Source organism: Narcine bancroftii, chromosome 4 (genome assembly GCF_036971445.1).
Source record: "Narcine bancroftii isolate sNarBan1 chromosome 4, sNarBan1.hap1, whole genome shotgun sequence".
Classification (NCBI taxonomy): domain Eukaryota; kingdom Metazoa; phylum Chordata; class Chondrichthyes; order Torpediniformes; family Narcinidae; genus Narcine; species Narcine bancroftii.
In genome coordinates, this window is record NC_091472.1 from 46,914,482 (window position 1) to 46,920,484 (window position 6,003).

Genomic DNA, 6,003 nt, shown 5'->3' on the forward strand with positions numbered 1-6,003 from the left:
TATGACAAATCAAAAGATATACAAATAACTGAATAAAATCTGGAATTTGCACTTTAATTACATGTGAATTGTTTGATTAGAAATTGAAAACTGTGGAGCGCGAGGACAATAAAGGGAAAAAAGTGTCTTTGTCCTAAACATTATGAAGGGTGAACATTTCTGGCTGAAAAGCATTATGGACATATGTTTTAAACCGTATAATTATCAAATTCAGATTTGAAGGTTGCCTTGGTGGTAGCCAGGAAGTGTATAGCGGTCACATGGAAGTCCAACTCTCAACTAAACATTACACGCTGTAATATGGAGATGCAGAGATGTATTCCCCTGGAGAAAACCACGTACAACTTGAAGAGAAAAAAATGACACATTAGGATATGGCAGCCTTATCTGCAACATATAGGTACACAGATATGGTTACACCCCTCCTAAATAGAAGAAAGGTAAAAATCCATACTAATAGTGGAAGAACTGAGATAAAGAAAGTTGGTGTGGTGCAGATGACGTGCTCTTGTTTTTGTGTCTTTCATTTTACTTTGCTAATTTGGGTTTTTATTTTGTTCCTTTAAAGGTCTGTGACTCTCAAGTTTTTTTTAATGTTTGTTTAATATACATAATCTTTTCCTTGTGGTATTAGATATAGGAGGGAAGGGAGAAGGGTGGGCAGGGGAAAAATGGATGCTGAATGTAATATATCATTAAGAAAGATTGTATTGTTTTGGATTTACGTGAGTCTTGGAAAAACAAAAGTAAAATATAAAAAAAAATTAAAGGCTGAAACACTTCATCAGAAATATCAAGAAAATGATAGATGTCTGAATAAAGGGGAGAGGGGAGGAGATAGGGAGAGAGTATGGTTAAATAATAGAAGGAAAATAGTTGGGATAAATCAGTGTTTCTGTTTGTAAATCAATGTTGAGCAGTGCCGTGAAAGTTGGTGCGAGGCCCACGATTGTTCATGACACACACTAACGATTTGAAAGAGGAGGCAGAACGTGTAGCATATTAAGTTTGCTGATGGCACTAAATTGAGTGGAAAAGCAAATGATGCAGAGCATGCAAAGGGATATTGATAGGTTAAGTGAGTGGGGAATGGCTAGCAGATGGTGTACAATGTTGGTAAATATGAGGTTCACTTTGGAAGGAAAAAATATTATTTAAATGGTGAAAGATTGCAGCATACTGTTGTGTGGTGGGAGCACCTGGTCCATCGCCTCCCCCCCCCCCCCCACCCCGGTCCGGCACCCCCCCTCGCTCCAGTCTGATGCACCTGCCACACACACCCCCTGCTCTACTCCGATGACACCACCCCCCCCCCCCCCCTCCAACTCCTCTGGTCTGATGCACCTGCCACACACACCCCCTGCTCTGCTCCGATGTCACCACCACCCCCCCCCCCACTCCTCCGGTCTGACTGCTGCCATCCCACCCCCTTCTCTGCTCGTGTCCAATGCCAACAAAAATTCAGTGCAGTCCGCCATTCAACCACTGTCTCACCATCTGGTATGTGTTATGGCACCTTTTCTGTGTGCTCACTCCCCCAACTTTAGAACCTGGCTGCATCCCTGCTTGGGAATGCTTGTGCATGAATGACAAAAGGTCAGTTTGCATGTTCAACTGTTAATCAAGAAGGCAATGGTATGTTTGCATTCATTGCCAGAGGTATTTACTTATAAACGGGGATATTCTGCTGTAACTGTACAGAGTACTGGCGAGGCTGCATCTGGAGTATTGTATGCAGTTCTGGTTTACTTACTTGCGATATACTAACTGCAGAAGAAGTTCACCAGATTTATTCTGGAAATGAGCTATATGAGGGGGTTAGCCTGTGAGGAGAGATCGAGTCACTTGGGACGATTATTATATATGCCTTGCTCTCCTGCATGACCTTGTACACTCAATAGCCTTCAAAAATCTGAGATATAGGTCACCAGACATTGGCTTTTAGTCTTGTTAACCTTTTTTAATATCTTTTTCTATACTAATACAATGATGGAGAAATTATTGGAAAAAATTCTGAGGGTCAGGATTTATTAGCATTTGGAGAGTCGGGAATATTAAGCATAGCTTCAAGGGGAAGCCTTATCTGAATAATTTTTGAGGAGGTGACTGTCTCATGAAGGATAGTGTGGTTGATGAATCTATGCAGACTTCAGTAATACCTTTAACAAGGTTGCACATCGGACAGTGGTCCAAAAGGTAGGAGTCCATGTGATCCCAAGCAATTTGACATATTGGATCTGAAATTAGTTTGTTAATAGTTGCAAATTGTTTTTGCGAGTGGAAGCCTGCAACTGGTGGTGTACTAGCAAGATCAATGCTGAGACCCTTGCTGTTTGTTAACTACATTACAAACTAGATGTGAATGTGGGAGGTGTAATTAATAAACTTTTGGATGATGTAAAATTTGTGTTAGGAATGGCAAATAGAGAAGTCATTAGCTGCAAAACAATATTGATGAGTTGGTAAAATGGGAAGACACATGGCAGGTGGAATTTAATCCTGAAAAATGTGATCTGATAGATTTTGGGAAGACTAGCAAGGCCAGGATATACATAATGAATGATAGGATCCTAACCGTTTAGAAGAATAGAAGTACCAAGAATCCATGTAGCCAGAAGCAAAGATGATTAAGAAATGGTAAAGGATTGTTCATCACTTGGAGCGATGATGGTACAACAATGTGAATCATTAGTTAGGTCACTGCTAGAGTAGTATGTGCAGTTCTGTTTATCATTATATAAACAATGTGGTTACTCTGAAGTGAGTTTAAAAGAGATAACAATATAGGAAAAGTAGGCCAATCGGCCCATGGAGTCTGCTTTGCCATTCTATCATGAGCTGCTCCATCCTCCTTCTCAGTCCCCCTCCCCGGTCTTCTCCTCGTAGCCCTTAGTGCCATGAATAATCAAACATCTGTCAATCTCTGCCAATTTTAATTCTCCACCAATGGACAACCATTTCAATTCTCCATCCCATTTCCTTGTTGACATGTCTGTCCATGGTCTCATGCACTGCCAGACTGAGACCACCCGTAAATTAGAGGAACAACACCTCATCTTCTAACTGGGAACCCTCCATCCGGATGGCATTAATATCAACCTCTAGCTTTTATTAAAACCATCCACCCCCCACCACCACTTCTTCTGTTGCCTTTCCCTATTTCTGTCTTGAGGAGTGCTAGACAAAGTGGCGACTCTCTGTCTACCTTACAATAGACAAAAGTTAAAGAATTTCATGTATGTTGCATTATAAAATGTAGTATTACATGACAATAATGGAACTGTTACTTTCTCCATTCCTTCTCCTTTTGCACAAATATGATAAATTCTTACTAGTCCCTTATCATATCCTTTCCTATTGTTTGAATTCTGAGATTTCTTGCATCTGGCTTATTCCTTGAAGAAGGGATCAGGCCCGAAATGTCAGCAATATATCTTTGTTTCTTATAGATGCTGAAAAGACTAGCTGAGTTTTTCCAGCATTTCGTTGTGCTTTTACTACAATCACAACATCTGCAGACTTTTGTGTTTCACTCTAATCTCTGCCTTAACTACACCCAACAACCTTGCTTCCACAGCCGCCTATGGCAACAAATTCCACAGATTCACAACCATCTGGCTAAAGAAGTTTCTCCGCATCTCTGTTTTGAGTTGATGTCCTTTTATCCTGAAGTTGTGTCCTCAACTCCCCTACCATGGAAAACAACCTTGCCACATCTACTCTGTCCAGGCCTTTCAGCATTCGAAATATCTCTGAGGTCCCCTCTCATCCTTCTGTACTTCAGCGAGTACAGTCCAAGAGCCAACAAATGTTTCTCATATACATTCCTCGTGTGCTAAATTTACCAGGAATGTCTCTGGGATGAACCATTTCACCTCTAAGGAGAGGCTGGGTTTGTTTTCATAAGAGCAGAGAAGACCATGGTAATCTGATTGAGGTATTCAATATTATGAGAGACACAGATTATAGATGCTGAGAAACATTTTCCCTTAGCAGAGGTATCTATGACCAGTAGATATTAGTTTAAGATGTGGGATAAGAAACTGTGAAGGAATTTGAAGCATTTTTTCTTCAGCAAGGGGGTGATATAAGCAGGTACATCACTGAAGAAATATTTAAGTGTGTACTTCAAACACTATGGTATAAAAGGCAAAGATCAAGATTAATATCGATAGCTACTTGATGGCTAACATGGAAATGTGCGCTTGATTTATGACCTGTTCACTCCAGCTTGCTATGTTATTGGTTATCTGGTTTTCTGATAGTTTTTTTTTCCTTCTGCAATGTAATTGCTCTCCTATTGTGTTGTGCTTTTAGCTGTTGAAGGTCCTAATCTCTGGAATTCCTTCCCTGAACCACTCTTATGCTCTATCTTTCTTTCCTCTTTTAAAAAAAGCAGAAGCATAAAAAAATTCAGAACATAATTCTAACTTAAGGTTTCATGTAATGATGGTGGCTCCACATGTCTATTGCTTTTTTACCTTCTGGAGTTAATAGTTGTCTGTTTGAGAGGTAATTTCAAAGTTTTGGCAAGTCACAGCAGCGCATTATTGATGTGCATTATAGCCGTGGTGTTTCAGTTTAAGATGGAGGCTGGGATGAACATTGAATCTTACATACCCTAATTAAAATAAATTATAAATGGTAGACCTTCAATCATTAGATTTTTAAAAAAAGAGTAGTTCAAAAAGCACAGCAAACTGTAATAATTTTGACATTGGTAGGTTCAACAAACCTTTAATGACCTTTTAAGATAATGGTGTTTTATAGGACTGTAAACATTAAAATTAAATCTGCTTAAATAAGATACACAGAAGCGGGTTGGAATGAGTTCTGAGTTGCAGCACTCAAATGAAATTCCACTTTGGTTTGCAGATGCGTCATTCAAGTCAGCTGATTACAAAGAATTGTGGGAAGATGTTCAATCCAGCTGTTGTCTGAACATCGGTTTGTCAGGAATATTTTTTTTTAATTACTGATTCAATTCAAACATTGATAATAAATCTCTGGTCATTTAATGTTTTGGAAATTTTCAAGGCGCTTTATAAAATGAATGCCACTTGCTTTGTTGCAGAGAGAATGGTTGCTTTGAGGGGTACAGTTGATTCATTAAAACAATATCATGTTCAATTTTGCACAGAAAAAAAAGTTAATCTAAATACAGAACACCAGAAATGACCAACGGCATTTGGCTTCAAATTTGAATGATAAGTTTTGAGTTGTGAAGACTAATGTGCAATTTTTTTTTCTCCAAGATGACTTATTAAACGTTTGCCTTTCCAAATTGTATTGGATCAATGATTACTCAATCGTCAAGAGTTGTGGCCTACATTGGACAAACTTTGCATTTTATGAAATTGTGTAATATCAAAGTGCAAACGAGGCCATGTAAAACTAATTAGCTTCCTATCCTAGGCCCTTCAGTGTCAGTGAAATCTTTCTGTATTTAGATGTCCATATTTTCACTCTACCCTTATTAATGACCTTTTATAAAATCAACATTTGTTCTTAGTTTAATAAAATAAGTACCAGGAGTTATAGGTCAATTGTGAGTAATTGGATGGCACAGGCCTGTGGGCTGAAAGGGCCTGTTACCGTGCGGTATATCTAAAAATTTTAAATTAAAAATCTCTCTGCTAAAAATCAAAGATTCTTTTACAGTATTAGCTGCTTGTGTCCTGCTTAAAAAAAAATCTTACAACACAGTGAAAACCGATTCCGGCCATTGAAACCCATGCTGCCCAATTACACTCAATTATCCTACCTACTACAGACATTTTGAAGGGTGGGAGGAAACCAGAACACCCAGAGGAAACCCAGGCAGGTCACAAGGAAAACAAAATATCTCCCTTACAGACATTGCCAGATTCAAAACCTGGTCACTGGCATTGTAATAGCATCGCACTAACCACTGTTAACTGTGCTGCCCAGTAATTACCTGTACGTATTTGCACCATTTGATTGAAAACCATAGAAAAAATATATTTTTCATTTAATTTCTTT